This window comes from Balaenoptera acutorostrata, chromosome 2, assembly GCF_949987535.1.
Source record: "Balaenoptera acutorostrata chromosome 2, mBalAcu1.1, whole genome shotgun sequence".
NCBI classification, from domain to species: Eukaryota; Metazoa; Chordata; class Mammalia; order Artiodactyla; family Balaenopteridae; genus Balaenoptera; species Balaenoptera acutorostrata.
The window spans coordinates 108,874,002-108,895,295 of NC_080065.1; the positions used below are offsets into that span (position 1 = coordinate 108,874,002).

General features: G+C 39.2%; 1 protein-coding gene across 1 annotated transcript in view; it reads left to right on the top strand.

Moving 5' to 3' along the window:
- LOC103012830 (zinc finger protein 474-like) overlaps nucleotides 1-21,294 on the top strand; it is a 64,528-nt gene that overhangs the window by 33,799 nt on the left and 9,435 nt on the right. The gene's annotated exons all lie outside the window — the stretch shown is intronic.

Here is a 21,294-nt window from a genome sequence, read left to right on the forward strand (position 1 = left end):
CGGTGGGAGGGAGACCCAAGAGGGAGGAGATATAGGGATATATGTATACGTATAGCTGATTCACTTTGTTATACAGCAGCAACTAACACACCATTGTAAAGCAATTATACTCAAAGATTTTTAAAAATAAAAAAATAAAAAATAAATAAAAAGTGTGACTGCCTGGGGTGTTGCTCTCCCATTATATGGTGTCAGAGCAACATCAAACTCCCCTTTTTGCCTCTAAAAGAAGGAAAGCCTGAACAAGCAATATCCAATTTAGCAAGATTTTATAAGTAGTGTTAATTCCAGGTGAAATTTGATGCATAATATGGAAAACTATAGATTTTCATTTTAAATTTTAATATTGCATTTATTTAATGCAACACTTTGATGTCTGTTTTAGCAAGCAATGGTTTACCTAATGCTAGAAGTATACAAGAATAGAGGCCACTATTACCTCTTATTTTAATATGAGTGAATACATTTTAATATTTGCATTTAATATTTGGGAAAAAATTTCCCTTTTCTATAAGCTGATAGTATTTCATTATTTGACTTAAGGTCTTTCTGGCTAATTTGAACACAGATTGGCAGAGTTAATTAAATATAACTACAACCTAAAACGAAGCGTTTGTTTAATTACCTTTTATTAGTTACATAATGCTTAGGGTTATTTTCTTAGTATTTTTCTGGTAACATGTGAAACACTGTTTCTAAAAACCCTATACTATATTACAAAACAGGCATTATTTTTCTTTAGGGAATGTCTTTTTTTTTTTTTTTAATAAAAGATTGTCTCTCTGAATGTAGTTTTAAGCTACCTTTGGCATCCTTGATGCTCAGGTTTGAGCTAAAATCCCATCAGACACATCTCTAGCATCGGGTGCTGCCATCTGGTGTTTTCTTTTAATGTAATGTCTTCTACACTCAAAAATATTATTGCCTTTCTCTTTGTGTTACCTTCATATTTGAGAACGTGCCCTTATAATACAAACTCAAATTATTTAGGGCTACAGTTATATATTTGGTTTAATATCATCAATGCTGTTCCATAGCTAAATATCTCATTCTCTAAAGGCAAACCTCTCAGTGGGAAGGTCACAATCTGAAAGACTCAGAAGGGCAGGATGGATGTTCTCACATTGTTAAATGTTGTGTGTGCGTGTGTGTGTGTGTATCTATTAGGTAAAAAGTATTTGGAGTTTATTAGGAGGCATGGAATAAAGGGAAGTAACTTTTATTAACTATCTTTATGATCAGTACTTCATATACATGTTCTCATTTTAATCCTCGTAATATTACTATATGACAGATATTACTTCCCTACTATCCAGGTGGGGAAACTGAGATTAAGCAACTAGCCCAAAGTCACACAGTGGGCTTGGTAGTGGTGTCAGAGCCAGATCTGTCTAATTCCAAAGAACAATACCTTTTTATGTCACTAAAGAGAGAGGCATATGTGTGGTACAAAAAGGGTATGGCTATGCTGCCAGGCTTATAAGTGCTAATTAAGCAGGACAAAGAGGACAGAAGTTTGTTCATTCAATAAATATTTATTGTTAGGCACTGGACTAAGTACTAAATATAGAGTCATAAAAAAGGTAGACACAGGGCTTCCTTGGTGGCGCAGTGGTTGAGAATCTGCCTGCCAATGCAGGGGACACGGGTTCGAGCCCTGTTCTGGGAAGATCCCACATGCCGCGGAGCAACTAGGCCCGTGAGCCACAACTACTGAGCCTGCGTGTCTGGAGCCTGTGCTGCACAACAAGAGAGGCCGTGATGGTGAGAGGCCTGCGCACCGCGATGAAGAGTGGCCCCCGCGTGCCGCAACTAGAGAAAGCCCTCGCACAGAAACGAAGACCTAACACAGCCATAAATAAATAAATAAAATTAAAAAAAAAAAAAAGTAGACACAGTTCTTGATCTCCTGGAGTTTTTAGTCTTATGGAGGAAATGATAGGAAATAAATAAAAATAAACATAAAAATTCAAATTGTAATGTGACAGTGTCTAATGTTGGGAAGTGGACATTTAAGTTCTTGGTTAGAAAAAACCTCGTGACATTTCAGCTGAGACATGAAAGGTATGAAAGCATTAGCCAATAGTCAGGATGTGAGGGGATGGGAACGACAGAGGGAGGAGACATGCTGGCTAAAGGTAGCATGTATGAAGGCCTTGAGGTAAGAAAGATCTTAAAATGGAACTAAAAAGTCTACATGTGGCCAGAGTGTGATGAAGGGAGGGGACAGGCACACAAGATAAAGCTGTGGAAACAGCACAGTTTCCGCCAGCTGCCCAGTGGGCATGGGGACATCAGTTATTTGGCTATTGCAGGAATCCAGGTGAAAGCAGATGAAAGCTTGGCCTAGGGTGTTGGTAGCAGAGATGGAGATAAGGTATAATGGGCAGAACCTGGTAATAGTTGGGATGTGGAGGAGTAAGGAAGGGGGTCAAGGATGACTCTAAGATTTCTAGCTTGAGCAACTGCACTGGTTGTGTCACTTTCTAAAATGAGAAAAACTTGAGAAATGGGTAGGCTTTTGGAGATAAAGACCAATTGTTTCATTCTAGACATACCAAATTCAAAATGCTTGTGAGATATCTAAGTAGGCAAGTCAGGCTGAATATATAAGTCTGGATCTCAAAAGAGGAATTGGGCTGGGATATACATTTGTGCATTGTTAATATATATTTAAAGTCATCAGAATGAGTATAGGGCTAGAAAAATCAACCCAGGGCCGAGCTCTGAAGCATTACAGTATTTAGGGGTTAGAGGAGAAGGAGCTGGAGAATGAGTGACTGGAAATGCTGGAGGAACGACTTGAGAGTGTGGTGCCCTGAAAGTTGTGACAGGAGAAAATGTGAAGAATAAGGGTGTGGAAAACGGTACGCAGTGCACAGAGGTAGGATGAAGGATGGAGTAGGATGAAGGCCAAAAAATCTATTTGATTTGGCAACGTGAATTTAGTTTGACAGACTTGGAGAGAATACATTCAGGGTCGTGACGGGGGTTGCAGACTGTATGGATGATAAAGATAGGAGGTGTTTTGAGAAGTTTGGCTTAGAGACTAGAAGAGAAATAATGGGTAGGCTAGAAATAGAGATTTTAGGTTAAGAGAGGTTCCCTTAGAAGATGGGAGCTTGTAGACTACATTTGAATATTCTGGATAGTGATCCAGTAGAGAGCAGGAGAGGTGATAAGAGCAAATGTAAAACCTGGAGGAGAAATGGTCACCAAGGTGGGATCCCAGCCTGTGCAAAGGGAGAGGATTAACAAGAGGGGACATGTCTCCATTTCAGGCGGAAACTGTGCTGTTTCCACAGCTTTATCTTGTGTGCCTGTCCCCTCCCTTCATCACACTCTGGCCACACGTAGACTTTTTAGTTCCATTTTAAGATCTTTCTTACCTCAAGGCCTTCATACATGCTACCTTTAGCCAGCATGTCTCCTCCCTCTGTCGTTCCCATCCCCTCACATCCTGACTATTGGCTAATGCTTTCATACCTTTCATGTCTCAGCTGAAATGTCACGAGGTTGTCTCTAACCAAGAACCTAAATGTCCATCTCCCACCATTAGACACTGTCACATTACAATTTGAATTTTTATATTTATTTTTATGTATTTCCTATCATTTCCTCCGTAAGACTAAAAACTCCAGGAGATCAAGAACTGTGTCTACCTTTTTTATGACTCTATGTTTAGCACTTATTCCAATGCCTAACAATAAATATTTATTGAATGAACAAACTTCTGTCCTCTTTGTCCTGCTTAATGAACAATTATAAGCCTGGCAGCATAGCCATACCCTTTTCAACCCTTTTCAGGTTGAATGCAGGTGAAGGTAAGATTGTAGGTTGTTAGTGGGAAGATGAAGGAGCTACAGTCTGTTAGCTTATATTTTATATTTTCTCAGTGAAATACCAGGCAAGCTGATCAGGCCTATCAGATGAGAAAGAGAGACATATAAAGAGAGAGGGAAAAGTGAATCTTGAGGGTCTACTTAGTCCTTTGTCTCTTCATGCCTTCAGTTAAACTGAGTTTCTGAAATAAAGACAGGCTCCTAGAACCGTTTGCCTCTTTAATCCCCAAACACAAGAATGACTTGGAACTCTCTGGAGGCGGTAGATAAAAAGACCAGTGTGATCCGCCTGCGGGGTCTCATCCTTATAACCATCTTCAGTGGCCCGAGCTCACCTCCTCATGGTCGTCAGTGCCGATGTCATGAGAACCAGGCTCGACCTCACAAACCACCCCCTGATGATGCTGTCAGCTGGGCCGCTAATATCCAGCTCCATGTGCCATTTCTTCATCTTTCCTTGGTGCCAACCATGCCTGAATATCAGGGCAGCGTTCTAGGATCCCACGGCTCTCAGTTGTACCAAGCGCAACTTTAAGGTAACGAGAGCATTCCCTTCTGCCCTGTTGGCTCCAGAAACCAACCCAAAGGAATCTGTGTGTATATAGCGTGTGTGAAATACGTGCTGAGGGTGAGAGAGGGTTCCACTTCTGATGTGAGAGCAACAGCAACCCCAATGAAATTGATATATATTACTTCCTAAGATAAAAATGTGAAGAATAATACTCATCTGTACAAATTACACTCTAACATATTCATTTTTAAAAATCAGCCTCAAATGATAATTATCCATATGTCCTACATATCCATAATGAGAGAGACCATAGTAGATATAGCTACCTCTCTCAGAGCCCAAAGATGAAAGCAAAAATAGGTGGTCCTTGCATTGGTACCCCAATATGTGGATTTCTGCTTCTCTGAAAAGAAAAATACTGATGGTAACCTCTGTGAGAAGAGAGGATCACATATTATAAATTCAGGTATTATTCAAGCCTAAAATGAACAGAACTACAACATGCTGTACCCTCAAATAATCTTTCTAGCTTAAATGATTTCATGTGTCTTCCTAAGCCTGCTTCTCCATGTCACCCCCATCTCGCTCCTTCCAGCCCCAAACACACAGACATCCACATTTTCTAGTGATAGATGCTTAGGAAATCTTTATGTAATGACTGAATGGATATACATAGTTCTTAGAAACCTAAATTCCAAGGTCAACAATTAAAATCTCTCCCAAAATTCTTAGAACTCCACCAAAGGCAGTGCAACACAACCTTGAAAAAGTTCCTCTTGAAACGGAGGTGATTGTCCTATGAACAGACTCTCACTGCTAGATGTGAGGACAAGTTCAGCTTTATGAATAGGTGGAAATTGAGAGAATTTGACTTAGGACTCACCTCTTGCTTTCCCTTTATATTATGTAATTCATCTCCTTCTTACATCCATTGTCTCTTTCACATATTTACCTCTGTGAGGCTGTCTTATAGGGAGAGAGATGTCCTACAAATTAAAGAAGGGTCTAATAAATGGAGGAACTCAATAAATTTCCAATAATCCTGCTCCAAGCACCAACTCTGATGCCATAATGCTGTCATTAAAAGTCCCCAAGCAGCTCTCACATCCAGGCTACCTTTGTTTAAGCAGAAAAGGTAAAAACATAAAGATATCACTGGTCCCAACCTAAAGCTTCAGGAAATCAGAGGCAGAGGGTAGAGAGACAGAGAGGAAAGGGAGCGATTGGGACCAAAAACGCTGATAAGAAAAGAAAAGGAAAAGACAACAACCAAAGAACAAAACTATCTCCTAAGATTAGAATCCTTTCTGTCCTATATCCAAGATGATATCTTTCTTCTTTTCATTGGAAAACTTCTTTCCTGGGCCTCCCCCCAGAGCTGGGGGCCCTTTAGCATACAAGTTGTAGACAAACCATTCATGGGAAATAACCCATCTTCCAAGTTCCAGGTCAGATAGTGCCTATGCTTTATTCTTTTTCTCTCTAACTATAGAAGCTGGAAAAACTGTGTCTGCCACAGTTTTTAGGTTTTTCCTTTCTTGTCCCCATTGCTTCATTTTACCCTGTGACCCGGAGCCATCTGACCATGAAGGTCAGGCCTGGTGCCAAACTGAGGATCACAGGAACCAGACACCAGAGACACATCCGTTTTCTTCAAGGAAAGTCATTCTTACAAGCATTTGCCAAGAGGTTGAATCAATATCTCAAACATCTCACTTTCTAACCAATATCCTTCCAAGGGATCAGAAAAGAACACTTCTATCTCAAATGTGAAAAGAAAAGAGAAAAAGAAAAACCTTCAGCTAAGAAACTGTATTCCTTTCATAAACAGAAACTAATTTGGAATTTGTTCTTTGACTTAGATTTTTCAGCCTTTGTATGTCAGGACAAGGAAGTAAATAGCTAAAATGCCAAACATATATTCAAAATACCAATAGTTTGTTTTAAAAAATCAGGTACATGAAAATACTTTAATGTTAACAGCATTTCCAAATGAATGACCAAGTCTTTCTTATTGTTAAAAGGAGCAAAACAAAACTCCAAATCACAAATAGCAGACTCTCTAATAGTTGGCCAATAGACAGGCTGGATTGGAAAATTCCTTTACGTGGCATGCAGTGATTTCCAAAAACAATTTAATTTCAAACAACGATCCTTCCAGATGTGACATTTGGGTAGGATTGTTTGAAAACACCAGAAATGTGAAATACCAGTGGTTTTGAGACAATCAAACTCTGCGATTGTTGAGGTTTGAGACTGAACTACACAGTTACTCCTATATATTAAAATGCTATTAATACTTTGTCTGCATGTGTAGGACATGCCTGGGGGAATGGAAACTTAATTATACACTTTCAATCTCAGTCAAGTTTGTTGAAATTGTGTTTTAAATGGCTACAGGCAAAATTCTGACTTCGGGAATGGCTTTGGGTGACCTGGATCTCCTTTCCCTTACAGCACCTTCTGTATCTCCCCTGCTCCTACCAACCCCCATCTTTTGATATTGTTGGAAGGAGGTTGGGAAAATCTGATAAAATTCTTCATAGAAAAATCTCTTTCATAGGACTATTTGCATTTTGAAAGAGGATCTGGGGAGAAAGGATTTTAATCCAAAGGAATGAACTTTGGAGGTAGTTGAGAGAGCAGAAGTAGGAATTTTGCAGGTTTCTCTCAAGTCCCATGCAAAGGCTGATTGTGGACACATAAGGCAGAGCATGATACTCTGCCAACGACAGACGACTTTATGCCCCATGTTTCTAGAAGTCTCTGAAATCAAACAGACCTGGAATCAGTTGACAGATGCACGACAAAATCACATATCTCTGAACAAAATTATTTCCCTCAACCTCAGTTCTGCAGGCAAGAGCTTAAATGTGAGAATATCCGCGAAAGACCTGGGATCGTGTCTGACAAACCACCACATGTCATCTCCGTGCTCCCTTCACAGAGGCAGTGCAGTGACAGGCAGTCTGAAGATCCACTGTCTGGGTGAAAAGCAACTTCACCATTTACTAACAGCTCTGTACCTCAGTTTCCTGGTTTGTAAAATGGGGGTATTACATTTTATCCAGAGGATTATTATGAGAAGTATTGAGATAAAGCATGTTAAATGCTTAGTACAGGGCCTGGCACATAGAAAGTGCCTCGTAATTGTTAGCTGCTACGTGGTCAGACATTTTCAATATTGGAATACGCACATGGATTTCTAAAAGAGGTTTTACTCTTTTTTCCGCAAGTACAGGGAAGAAAAACTTTCCCTCATATTTCCCCATCTAACCTTACTGCATTCTATGACATGCCTTGTGTGCTTACCACAGACATTTCAATTATTTGGCCTAATAGAAGAGATCAAGAATGTGGAAAATCTAAAACAGCAGCTATGGCCCAGATTCTTTATGTTTAATTTTGTCATGCAGAAAGAAGAACACTATTGATGGAATGATACCCATTCAAAAGCTGCACAGTCACATAACAATTCCCTCAGACCCTGGCAGGATTGGCCCTGTTTTTGACAACCTGGGATCCAGCTAGAAGTGAGGGAAGCAAAAAATCCTCTAGCAAGTAAATGACTTAAGGATTATGCATAGTTACTGTGTGGGGGTGCTGTTGGACCCTCCTCCCTTCATGGAGGGTTTTCTTTTGCCTAAGGATAGGTTTCCAGCCTCCTGTCAAGTTCAAAGTGCCTAAGTGCTTATACTCAAAGGGAGCAGGTAATTTTCAGTGTGACAATAGCTAATGTACCACTGCACATTTGTTTTCTAAAATACCTCCCCTACTTTTTAAATTCCAGAGCCAGAGATTCAGTCCTTTGACTCAAAACACTGACTCCATAGGAAATCCCAGCTAAAATGCAAAGATCCCCTAGCTAGGTAGCAAACCATGTCTAGCTATTGGCATATTAATACAGATTAACCATAAGTTTAGCTCATTTCTTAGAAATGAGATATAAGGCAAATACTTTTTATTGGGGGGCTAAGTGGGGAGAGGGAGGGAAAGAACAGGCTGCTCTGAGTCACAAGCTCATATGCTTTCAGGGTTTGGGCAGCTGCATATAGGACCATAGGGAGTGGTGGAGCCTATGGTATCCTGGAGAGTAAGTCCCACCTAAGGATATTCACACTGGAAACTTTTAAGAACGTTGTGCCAGTCAAATAAAACATGGAAGTCCATTGGCTGAAATGGTGGCAAGTCCATCAGTTTACAATCTGAGATCCAGAGTGTAGAGCAGAGGGGACATAGTTCCACGGGGTAGCCTGGGTGAGATGCTGTAAAGAGGACAGCTTGGGTCATGAAGGACCCATGAGGGGACCCACACGGTTGTGTAGTAGTTGAGTACAGTGTCCACTGGCACACACGCTTCGTGCCGGGGAAAAGGGTAGCTCACCCTAGCTGCCAAACACCATTTGGATCACGTGTGGGTGACTCCAGAACAATGAGGCGATTCTTGTGGGTCAGATATCTGGGATCCAAAGTTTCTAAGACTTTTACAAGGCCACAAAAAGTCCAGGACCCTAGAGAGGTTTCCCATCTGGAGAGTAGTCTTCAGAACTAATCAGTCTGACTGAGTTCAAACATATCAATGGGCAAAGAAGCCAAGAATGCTTAACTCCACTCAGCAAGCCCCTTTCTCCCCCTGCCCCTGTTCCTTGACTGACTTCAGGGGGAATGGGCTCTGTGCACACCAAATAGGGATCTGTCAACTAGACTTATTGCCTCAGACAAAGAGCTTAGGAAAAAATAAAAAATATTCCCAAATAAAGGTGGTGAATTTAAATACGATCATTCCCACAGTCAGGGCCAATTCCCGGTTCTGTCCCTAGCATAGTGCCTTGCACATTGCCTGTAATCAGAACATTCTTCTGAGCAACGGCATCTGGGCTACACTTGAACCACCTCCTGGGAGACAGCCCTTTCCTCCAAACGCATTTCCATTTAGCGCCGAATCAGTCTCAGCTGTGTTTTCAGCAGATGTCTCTGGTTTCTTTCCGCTCACAGTGCAACTTCAGTATCAATATTTAGAATCCAAGTGCTTTATTGGCATTCACGAAGTTGAAAAATCTCTGATTCAACCCAGATATTTACAGACTGGCTCGTTACCAGTCATGCTCTATCTGAGAAACAAAGTACACGTCCACCTATAAGGCCAATTCTAGGCCGTGTCCTGAGACAGGGCAAGGATTGTCCTGTGTATTCTTTCCCACGGCCACCATATTTAAATTTTGTATCTTGTGACTTGTGTCATTACAGATGATTGATCACAACCAGATGTTTTGAAAGTGTCTTAAGGTGGGGCATCTTTTTCTAATTTACTCAAAGTGGTGGTGCAGGCCACGGGGACAGTTTCCCTTTCAGGACGTTCTCACACCTCTGGGTTCTTTGATTTCTCTTTGACTCTTAGGTTAATGAACATCCCCAAATGAACACAGGGCATGTGGCTGTTTTGTTACAGGGATGTTATGATGCAACCTAAAAGGAAGAAAAAGGACCATTAAACTTTCAGCAGTGTTTGTTTGTTTCTAAGTAATGTGTGAAGCATATTACCTGGGGGAAAGAGCGAGGCATTTTATTTACATACATAATTTGGTAATAAAAGAGACATCTTTTACATTTTGATATAGCTGCTTTGGCCCAGCCCCACTAAACTAGCCTCTTCGAAAAGAACAGGCCAACTGCTTCAATGACAGCAAACAAATCCAGGTAACTATGGCCTTACAATGTGCAAATGTGCGAGGCTTCCTTTGTTCCCTGGTAGCAGGGAGGTAATTGTACGTGTGACCTTTTAGAGGCAAAGCTCTCAGCTCTCTTTCTTCCTGAGGGGATTGAGTCTGGAAATGATCATTGGAGGCTGAAAGGAGGGCGAAGGCAAAGCCGGGGAAAATGTAGTGGAATGACTAGTGTGATACAAAGGGAGCCTTACGATACCCCTGAGATTAACTGAGGAAAACGACTAACTTAACTTACTTGTCTTTTGTGCACACGTACTCATGTTCACGCATGCGCGCACGTGCGTGCACGCACACACACACACACTCATATACTAAAGGACCTTGAACTTTCCCTTACTAGAAGATGAGAAACTGGTGTCAGTTATGTTTCAAATGCCAGATGCCATACACATGGGCACAGAGGGCTAGCCCTGCTTTTAATCTATCCATCCCTGGTGCAGGGGCTCAGGCCCTGACATTCTAAAATTGGATTTTCTGGATGAAATTGTGTGTGAATGGAGTTGTTACCCAGTGCACTTACTCTGGCAAAAATGTTAATGTCCTGGAAAAGAAACTCAATAAAACACTTTATAATTTTCTCTAGTTCTTTTTTTTTTTTCTTTTTTCAACTGGAGAATTTCTTGGGTGACAAATTAAAGGGTTTAGAATTTAGATCACTAAAAAATATTCTCCAGTTTCTAGTAAAAGTAACCCTAAAACACATTATTTGATTTTGGAATTTCATCTGACAATGTGTATTGCTGACTTTGAACTGACTGCATTGCGTGAGCAGGGTGATGCAAAAATACTCCACTAAACTAGGTCTGCATGAGTGATGTTTAATCAGCTTCACTGAGGAATGACATACAAACAATGAACTCCATCCATTAAACACACGCAATACAATGAGTTTTGAAAGTTTTATATACCTATCACCACCATAACCCCTGATTTGATTTTTAGCCATTACAGCTTAGTTTGGATGTTATATAAATGAAATCAGGCAGAAATGCAGTCTTTTATGTCTGACTTCTTTCAGCACAATGATTCTGAGTTTCATCCATGTTGGTGTGGGTAGCAGTAGTTATTTTTTATTGCTGAATAATAGTCCATTGAATGGTGGAATTACACTTTGTTTATCTATTCATGGATGTTTCCAGTTGCATTCGAGTTTTTATTATCACTTAACAGTGCTGTCTACTTCAGTGCAGACACAACCACTTTACGTTTCTTCAATATGGAAGAATCAAGGTGTTTTAATATGTGAAAAGTATAAATTGCCTCATCTGGCCCATTCCTTGATCTGATTCTGTCTCAAAGGTCCTCATCTTTGAACTCAGGTCTCAACACAGCCAAGACAGTTTCCATTACTGTTTTTCATTGCCCAGTCTCTGCCTGACTCCCAAATAATACAATGCCTTCACATGGCCAAGGCAGCTCTCTTGGTGTAGGAAGTACTTGCTTCTAGTGCTGTCTGTCAAATCCCTCCCCAGCTACTGAAGCATGGCCACCTTCTAATGACAGGAGGATGGAGTCTGGGGTCAGGACCAAGGTGGGAAGCCAGGGAGACCCTTAGAAAAGGTGCCAATCTTTGACTGCATTCTTGAGGTCTGATACTCATGTTTTAGTCCTGTACTGAATAGCCCGATTCCTGCTTTCACACTTCCTCTGGTCAGTTATTCCACTATGGACTTTAAAGCTTTCATGTTAACACACTACAGTACTATTAAGCCATTTTTGAATAGGTCATGTTGTTGGGCAATTTGTTTGAGGGAGTTCTGCCCACATCAGTACAATTCCACCCATTCAACAAACCCATTTCTATTATCACCCTCTTCACTGGTTTCTGGTCAAGACTCTTCCCTTTCTTCCTACTTCAGGCTCCTATAGCACTCTGTCTCTGTATCATGACACATAAATTTTGCCTTCTAATTTAGTTTACATGTTTGTCTCCATTACTAAGGAAAGCTAAGGATTGGGGCTCCCCATAACCTCCAGCAGGGTGAAGGTATACACTCAATTTAAATGCTTGTTGGAAGGAGCAGATGAATAAATCCAGGGAGGCAATAAAATAGAGGACTGTGGCCTCTACCTTGGGGAATAATGTTGATCCTGTCCTCAGATGATTTTTCCAGGCCTTTGTTACTGCTTTTTAAAGTAATAGAGCTGAATTCTAAGACTTCAGTTGTGTTACATCATGCAAGCATGTAACTAATGTATTTTCAACTATAAACCATTGACAAAATAAAATAGTATTGGAATAATGTAATTTAAGATATTGCCAATATTTTCATTTTGCATTGTACTTTTATGCTATGCAAAGATGTATTCATTCTTAATGTTATTTTAATTCCAGTTACTAACTGGTTGCATTACTAAACTGTATTATATACAGTACCTTGAATATCATCTTTTATCAGTTATTTAAGGAATTTTCAGAAAGTAATTGGGGCTCCACTTGATTTTTCCTTTTAGGACTGATTTTATTACCTAATCTCTGCTTAAGTTTTGACTCGGGAGTTGACATTCTTTTTTATTACTTTATTATTCTTATAAAAATGACACAAGTTCATTATAAAAGTTAGAGCTGTTATAAAAGTATAAAATTAGCATAACAGTTACTCCAGCTTAGTTTGACCTTAGTGAGTATCATTCCAGACATCTATGTAAATAACATATAAATAAATAGACATGCAGGTTTTCATAGAAATGAGATCATCACATTCAAGTTACTATTGATAGAGGTAATATATTTAATTTTACTTGAATTCAACAAAAAGAAACCAAAGTGAAACTGATGATATTGCTGAACTTCAGAAAAATATTTCTTCACTAAAAGAACGTTAGTTTTTAAAGGACCCACTAATGCTAAAAAACAAAGATATGTTATTAAAGAATATGAAAAAAATTTTAACTCCACGTTTCAATTTTATACTGCTTTAATTGACTGTTTGCCATGAAAGGTGGAGAATTTAGTACCATTAACATCCTTGTACCTACCTCTCCTTCTGTGGCCAATTTTTGTAAGTAAGGTATTTTTATTTGTCAAGGTGTGTTGCTTTTCTATTCTCTTCCCTAACCATAATTTCTATAGTCATTTTACCTTAGTTCTGTGTTTAAATGGATTCATTGCCATTCTTATAAATCTATATTTCTCCATATGGATTACAGCTTCAATATTTCTGAGCTTTTTTTTTGTTTGCTGTTTTTGTTTCATCTTCATCTCTTGATTGCTTATATTTTATGGATTGATGTTTTTCAAAAGTGTGTAATTTATTGACTAAACCGGGACATTTTAGCGAGTAAAAGAAGGAACTATTAATACTTAGTAACAGGTACGTTAGAGACTGTTTTACACAAAGCAGAACTTAAGATCTTCCTAAAGCCAGAGGTGGTATATTTCATAAGTTCTTGCAGGCTTCAGTTCAGTACTTTTAGAGGCATTTAAATGGTGCCAAATGGCTCCTTACACAAAGGAACATCTATTTGAAAGAAAAGGTTTGGCTCTGACTAAAGGCCCAACACCTCACTTCCTGGGGTTAATGGATGGGTTTTAGTGAGTCCCCCAATCATTCCAAATCATATCCACTGTTCTCTGTACATGTGCATTTTTCTGGGGAGATGGCCATTGCAACCATTAGATTTTCAAAGGGGCTTATGGCTCCACATACATTACTAATTGGTATTTCACTACATAGCTCCCAAAAGCTGCATCACTGGAGCATGTTCTCCTAAGTCTCCTATAAATAGTATCACACAACTGTAATTTCACACTATTCTTACTTAGTGTTTATTGTGGGATTAATATAAGAAATGACCAAATGTACTAGTCATAACTTCCACTTTAGTTTTTAATGTCTCTTTCATTAGGATTCATGCAACAGCATTTAATGTTAGGAATATCTTTTCCTTCTGACCAATTACTATACTTCCTTCTATAAGCTCTGTTGCCTATTGAGTTGTGTGGTTCACTGTGGTTTTCTTTCTGCCTGAGCACTCAGGGAGGTCATCAAAAGCTATCTGAAGCTATTTGAAATAGGTATCCTAGTCTAGGTTTTCTGGAACTATGTCCATTCCTCTTCAATCAACACCTCTCTTAAGGTTCTCCACTGAACCACCCTCTTTCCTTGGTCCTTATTCTTTCCCCTTTGATTCAATGGTGATATTACAAATTGTAAAAAAAGAATGGATGGATGACAGGTCATCTACACTGATTAGGAGAAAAGTTGTTAAATGTCCACTTCCCTTTGCATTGCACAGTCCTGGCCTAAAAGATTGAACATGAGGCATTCCTGACAGAGAAGAGACATTAACAGAAAGAAAAAAAAAATGCTGCGTGGAAAATAGAATAATAATTCCAATGGTGGCCAGAAAAATGATTGAAAACATATGAAAGTTAGTGGATTCAACTTGAAAGAAATATACACATATGAAAACTTCCCCTGAAGTGTTCAAGTGCCTCTGGCTACATCCAACCTAAACAGACTTTCCCAGGAAACTGAAAGAACAAGGGCAAAATGTGATGAGCCCTAATAAACTTGCTGTGTAGGGGCATTTAGCTGCCCCCCTAAAACAGTTCACATCAGAAATAGTGCTTGTGTAGATTCAGAGATGAACTTTTTAAAAGTCTTTTACCCTGATGTTAAAAAAGTAAAGCCTCACCCCCAAAATATTATCTGAGATGTTGACAGGAAAACTGTTGATCTAACCCTTTGCTTTGCAGAAACTTTAGACTGACTGGCTTCCTCTTTGCCTTCCTTTGATTACGCTTCCTGGAGTTGGCTTGCCCTGGCAGGCCCTGTGTAGACAAGCCCCCTGGGCACACCTTCCGCCACCCCACCTTGCTCAGTTATTCGAGTCCCAGTAGCACACTAGCCAAGAAGCGGTCGTCTACCCTTTCCACCTGGAATATGGTCTCTTCTTCCTGTTCCTCCTCTCCATCCCCCACTCATCCACTTCCATCTGAAAACACTGAAAAGGCTAAAGAGTAAAACCTTGGCAGTGGCCGTAACCACAAGTTGGAGATGGTTCAGCTTTCTCTGGAAGTTTCAGACTGACAGTTGTGAAATTAATGAACAATAAAAGAGGTTCTCTTATCTCTGTTCAGACCCATGGGGATGCATTTTTCTCTTCAGCTGTGTGTCTGGGCTGCTTGCACTTCCCTAGAGCGTGGCTTAGGAGCGAGATGCTCAAAACCTAAGAATATGGAGTATGTTGAAAGTTCAACTGCAGTTCACCCACAAATATAGAGCATGCGGCAGGCTTTGGAAAATATAATATAGAATATCTTAGCCTTTTTATGGTATTAATTTTCTCCCACATCCCTGTAAGTTATTTTGTGCCTGTCTTCTAGCCTCTGTGTCTGCCTATTTTCTTCTAATTTTTCCTTCCAGAAGAAGCCTTATGACAATGTGACATGAATGTCTTCATTTATGACCCATGCCAATTATTTTGCTTACATGCTTGGTTAAATACTACATTTGGCTCATACTTTCCATATGGAGTTTTAAGAAATTCATTATTCTCAAAGTAAAAAGAATAACTTCTTATTTTCAAACTTCAAAAACCTGCATCTAATTAATCTTTCAAGTAAATAAACATATAAAAATAAGAAGGAATTTTTGGATACTTTGAAGATTATTACTTCTGCTTTACTCTTTCTCTTAGGTCTTGAATTCCCTAAATATTTATAAAGTCACTTTTCAAGTGTTAGACATTGCTAATAAGAAGGAAGGATAAAGAACTATTTCATTATTTTGATTAAGGTAGTATATTGACATAGGTCAGTATAGAAAAATAGAATAAAAATATTTTTCCTCAAACAATGTGCTTTTTGAAAGACTTGCCTCATCCCGGAAGTAACTCCACTTTCCATTTTGCTTGGTCTGCATTAATTGTGGATTTACTCATCGAGAATCTGTTATTTCTGCTCGGGCATGCAGAAATCACAAAACTGTTTCCTTCTGATTTTGATCTTGCCCTGTGCTTTTTCCACTGCAGATGTAACCCCCAAGTGTCTTCGTTAAAAGCAAGCTGATTCTAAAACATGCACACATTTCACCATGTTTTATTTCCCCAGTGGAGACCACACGACCAACTTAATTTGGTTCTGCTTTCATGCCACCCCAGTGTTACTTCAGAAATATTGAAAAAGTTCATTTAATTCCACTGCAATTTCTTGCAGCTCAACTTAACTGGGCCTTTTCCATTATTCTGTGAGTATTCTTCCCTAATTGAATCACTATTTTCCACAGTGCTTAATCCCAGTATTTTTCACTATTCTATTTCCCAGAATCAGAAACGCGTCATTCTCTAAAGATCACTTTACCTCATACTTACAAGACTAAATTCATTTTATATTAGCTTCACTAGTGTCTCGCTTCTCTACAATAATCTTTCTCTAACTCCACCTATTTTATTTTTCTTCCTTTTCCCCTTCCCATTTCCAGTTACACCCTTGACCCCATCTTTTCTTGCCTCCTCAGAGACCTTTTTCTATTGATTATCCCTTTTCTCTTATCTTAGTTCCCCAGCCAGGGATTGAACCCAGGCCCTCGGCAGTGGAGGCTCGGAGTCCTAACCACTGGACTGCCCGGGAATTCCCAGACCTACAGTTTCTTATTCTCCATCCCAAACACTCGTATCCCCAAAAGAGCAAAAAACCAAATCTTTCTTAACTCTACTTATCTCTCAAATTTTCTTTCTGTAAACTTTTGGAAAGTGTATTCCTCTTCTTCTTGACCTAATCTTTAACTCCTAACAATTTAGTTTTTATTCTTATCACTCCTTTGAAACTAAACTATCCAAAGTCACTGGCTTACAACCTACTGGTAACCAGATCTACCTGCCTTCCTCAGCCACCCATTACTCTCTGTAGCATTTGACAGAGTTGATGACACCAACTTTCTGGAACCAGAAGTGTTTCCAGAATTCTGAAGGGAGTCTTTTTTTCTCCATGCCCAAGTTTCTTTAACTTCAAACTTGAACCTTTATCTTTTTAGGATGCAATTTCCCTTGCTCGATCTCCTTATTGTAGATAGTCTCCTGGGAATTTTTCTCCATACACTCTCTATATATGCCTCTTCTAGAATTTTTATGGTTTTAAACCTCTTTTCTGTGCAAACAGTTCTGAATCCCACTAATCCTGAATTACAGGCCTCTGTTTCTTATTTTGCCTGGACTAATTTGTGTTTAAATTCTACTAATACATCAAACTCAACAGGTCCAGAACAGAATCCCTTTATTCTCCTCCACCAACCTGTCTTTCCAGATTTCTCCCTTTCTGTAAGTGACATCACCATCTTCCCTGTTATTTAGAATAAAACATTGGTGTTCTCTTGGACCCATGATTTACTTACCCCCCAGAGTCATGAATGCTCAAGCTCTCATAGATACGCTGCCCTGCTACTCCTTTTATATACAGCCAAACAGACTTTCCTGCAGTGAAATTATGGGTTATTTCCCTGTCTAACAGCTTCCTATCACTTACAAAACAAAAGCCAGATCTTAGCCTGGCATTCATAGTTGTTCACAGCATGACCGCCGCCTACCTGTTTGATTCTAGTTCTCAGTGCTGCACTGAGCATCAGGCAAGCTGAATTATTTGCTATTCTCTGTACTAACCTTCAGATTCCTGTCCATGGGGCTTTGCTCATGCTGTCTTTGCTCAGCCTCCAAAATCTTTCTCCATCCTTCCCAGCCCTTGTGGTCTAAATTTTACCCATTCTTCAAATGCTACCTCCTTAAAGCTTTCCCTGATCTTCACAACTGGAAGAAACATTTCCAACCTCTGAATTTAATTACATTTTAATAATATAGCCATACTATTTTCTTTGGCTTCATGTTTATATGAATTTTTTCCCTTCCTTTTACTTGTAATCTGTTTGTGTCTTTATGTTCATAAAGTGTGTTTCTTTTTTTTTTAATATAAATTTATTTATTTATTTTTGGCTGTGTTGGGTCTTCGTTTCTGTGTGAGGGCTTTCTCTAGTTGCGGCAAGTGGGGGCCACTCTTCATCGCGGTGCGCGGACCTCTCACTATCGCGGCCTCTCTTTTTGGGGAGCACAGGCTCCAGGCGCGCAGGCTCAGTAGTTGTGGCTCACGGGCCTAGTTGCTCTGCGGCATGTGGGATCTTCCCAGACCAGTGCTCAAACCCGTGTCCCCTGCATTGTCAGGCAGATTCTCAACCACTGCGCCACCAGGGAAGCCCCAATAAAGTGTGCTTCTTAAAAGCAACATGTAATTGGGTCTTGCCTTCTTTTTTATCTAGTCTGTCAATCCATGCCTTTTAATTGTGTTCTTTGGTCCATTTATATTTACCCCAATTATAAATATACATAGAATAAAGTCTACCACCTTGGTGTTTTAATCATACTTGTTCCTCCTGCCTTTATTTTTCTTTTTTAAATTTTTAAATTTTTTTCAGTTTTATTTTCATTTTATTTTTTAAAATTGTATTGAAGTATAGTTGATTTATAGTGTGTTAATGTCTGCTGTATAGCAAAGTGATTTAGTTATACATATATATATTATTTTTCATGTCCTTTTCCACTATGGTTTATCAAAGGATACTGAATATAGTGTGTTATACAGCAGGATCTTGTTGTTTATCCATCTTATATATAATAATTTGCATCTGCTAACCCCAAACTCCCAACCCTCCCCTCCTCTACCCCCTCTCCCCTTGGCAAACACAAGTCTGTTCTGTATGTCTGTGAGTCTGTTTTGTAGATAAGGTCATTTGTGTTGTATTTTAGATTCCACATATAAGTGATATCATATGGTATTTGTCTTTCTCTTTCTGACTTACTTCGCTACTACAATAATCTCTAGGTCCATCCATGTTGCTGTAAATGGTATTATTTCATTCTTTTTTATGGCTGAGTAATATTCCATTGTGTGTGTGTGTGTGCACGCACGTGCACATGCGTGTATGTGTGTGTGTGTGTGTGTGTGTGTATATATATATATATATATATATATATATATATATATATATATGCCACATCTTCTTTATCCATTCTTCTGTCGATGGACATTAAGGTTGTTTCTGTGTCTTGGCTATTGAGAATAGTGCTGTTATGAACATAGGGGTGCATGTATCTTTTCAAATTATAGAGTTTTTTTCCTGGATATATGACCAGGAGTGGGATTGCTGGATCATATGGCAACTCTATTTTTATTTTTCTGAGGAACCTCCATACTGTTCTCCATAGTGACTGCACCAATGTACATTCCCACCAACAGGGTAGGAGGGTTCCTATTTGCCACACCCTCTTCAACATTTGTTATTTGTAGACTTTTTAATGATGGCCATTTTGACTGGTGTAAGGTGTGGTACCTCATTGTGGGGTTTTTTTTTTTAACATCTTTATTGGAGCATAATTGCTTTACAACGGTGTGTTAGTTTCTGCTGTATAACAAAGTGAGTCAGCTATACATATACATATATCCCCATATACACTCCCTCTTGCATCTACCTACCACCCTCCCTATCCCAACCCTCTAGGTGGCACAAAGCACTGAGCTGATCTCCCTATGCTATGTGGCTACTTCCCACTAGCTATCTATTTTACATTTGGTAGTGTATATGTGTCCATGCCACTCTCTCACTTCGTTCCAGATTACCCTTCCCCTTCCCCGTGTCCTCAAGTCCATTCTCTACATCTGCGTCTTTATTCCTGTCCTGCCGCCTAGGTTCTTCAGAACCTTTTTTTTTCTTTTTCTTTTTTTAGATTCCATATATGTGTGTTAGCATATGGTATTTGTTTTTCTCTTTCTGACTTACTTCACTCTGTATGACAGACTCTAGGTCCATCCACTTCACTACAAATAACTCAATTTGGTTTCTTTTTATGGTTGAGTAATAGTCCATTGTATATATGTGCCACATCTTTTTTATCCATTCATCTGTCGATGGACACCTAGGTTGCTTCTATGTCCTGGCTATTGTAAATAGAGCTGCAATGAACATTATTGTACATGACGCTTTTTGAATTATGGTTTTTTCAGGGAATATGCCCACTAGTGGGATTGCTGGGTCATATGGTAGTTCTATTTTTAGTTTTTTAAGGAACCTCCATACTGTTCTCCATAGTGGCTGCACCAATTTACATTCCCACCAACACTGTAGGAGGGTTCCCTTTTCTCCACACCCTCTCCAGCATTTATTGTTTGTAGATTTTTTGATGATGGCCATTCTGACCGGTGTGAAGTGATACCGCATTGTACTTTTGATTTGCATTTCTCTAATGATTAGTGATGTTGAGCATCCTTTCATGTGTTTGTTGGCAATCTGTATATCTTCTTTGGAGAAATATCTGTTTAGGTCTTCTGCCCATTTTTGGATTGGATTGTTTGTTTTTTTGGTATTGAGCTGCATGTGCTGCTTGTATATTTTGGAGATTAGTCCTTTGTCAGTTGCTTCATTAGCAAATATTTTCTCCCATTCTAAGGGTTGTCTTTTTGTCTTGCTTATGGTTTCCTTTGTTGTTCCAAAGCTTTTAAGTTTCATTAGGTCCCATTTATTTACTTTTATTTTTATTTCCATTTCTCTAGGAGGTGGGTCAAAACGGATCTTGCTGTGATTTATGCTATAGAGTGTTCTGCCTATGCTTTCCTCTGAGAGTTTTATAGTATCTGGCCTTACATTTAGGTCTTTAATCCATTGTAAGTTTATTTTTGTGTATGGTGTTAGGGAGTGTTCTAATTTCATTCTCTTACATGTAGCTGTCCAGTTTTCCCAGCACCACTTATTGAAGAGACTCTCTTTTCTCCATTGTATATTCTTGCCTTTATCAAAGATAAGGTGACATATGTGCATGGTAGATCTCTAGGCTTTATATTCTGTTCCATTGATCGATATTTCTGTTTTGGTGCCAGTACTATACTGTCGTGATTACTGTAGCTTTGAAGTATAGTCTGAGGTCAGGGTGCCTGGTTCCTCCAGCTCAGTTTTTCTTTCTCAAGATTGCATGGCTATTCGGAGTCTTTTGTGTTTCCATACAAATTGTGCAATTTTTTGTTCTAGTTCTGTGAAAAATGTCATTGGTAGTTTGATAGGGATTGCCTTGAATCTGTAGATTGCTTTGGGTAGTATAGTCATTTTCACAATGTTGATTCTTCCAATCCAAGAACATGGTATATCTCTCTATCTGTTCGTATCATCTGTAATTTCTTTCATCAGTGTCTTACAGTTTTCTGCATACAGGTCTTTTGTCTCCTTAGGTAGGTTTA